General features: G+C 56.0%; 1 protein-coding gene across 1 annotated transcript in view; it reads right to left on the minus strand.

The window, feature by feature from the left end:
- The window catches only part of LOC107566081 (Down syndrome cell adhesion molecule-like protein 1 homolog), a 160,354-nt gene that overhangs the window by 13,373 nt on the left and 146,229 nt on the right, over nucleotides 1-752 (minus strand). The gene's annotated exons all lie outside the window — the stretch shown is intronic.

Here is a 752-nt window from a genome sequence, read left to right on the forward strand (position 1 = left end):
ATGTTTGCACACCATGGCGGTGTTACAAGCATACCAGGCTGACCTGCTCAGGGGTGGGACTGTTGAGCGGCAGCAGCCCAAGCAATAAAGCACCAGTCTCAAAAACAGAGCGTTGCAACCCGCACCCCTCCACAGAAAGATCGGGGGTCGGGGCAATGCTCTCAGTTGGGGTCTTCTAGAACGAAAACGGATCTGCGGACTGTTATTTGTCTAGAGGACCTCGGCGAAATGGTCCTACCATTGTCAGGTCCCGGAGGGCAGCCGGTACGGCACGGGAGAGCTCGCCCCCTCAAGTGAGGGTGCTACAGCAGTCGGGTCGGTTGTTCCCTCAGTGCCCTCATGGAGGTTCATTGATACCCCTGCCACCTCGATGCTTCAGGGCTCAGTGAGCTCCGACGAGCGAAATTCCCAGCTGCCGCCCGGCAACGGTACGGCACGGGAGAGTTCGCCCCCTCAAGTGAGGGTGCTACAGCAGTCGGATCGGTTGTTCCCTCAGTGCCGTCATGGAGGTTCATTGATACCCCTGCCACCTCGTTGCGTCAGGGCTCAGTGATCAGTTGCGTCTGATCTTAGATCTCCGTCTTCTGAACCGCACTATCATACGGCTTTGGTTCAAGATGCTCACTATCAAGCAGATAGTATCTCAGATCCAGTCCGAGGACTGGTTTGTTACGATAGATCTCAGAGACGCTTATTTCCATGTTTCCATCCTCCCTCAACGCTGGAAGTTCCTGAGGTTTGCTTTCGGGGGC

The sequence above is a fragment of the Sinocyclocheilus grahami genome, unplaced genomic scaffold (assembly GCF_001515645.1).
Source record: "Sinocyclocheilus grahami isolate Dianchi unplaced genomic scaffold, SAMN03320097.WGS_v1.1 scaffold1045.1, whole genome shotgun sequence".
In the NCBI taxonomy this organism is placed as follows: domain Eukaryota; kingdom Metazoa; phylum Chordata; class Actinopteri; order Cypriniformes; family Cyprinidae; genus Sinocyclocheilus; species Sinocyclocheilus grahami.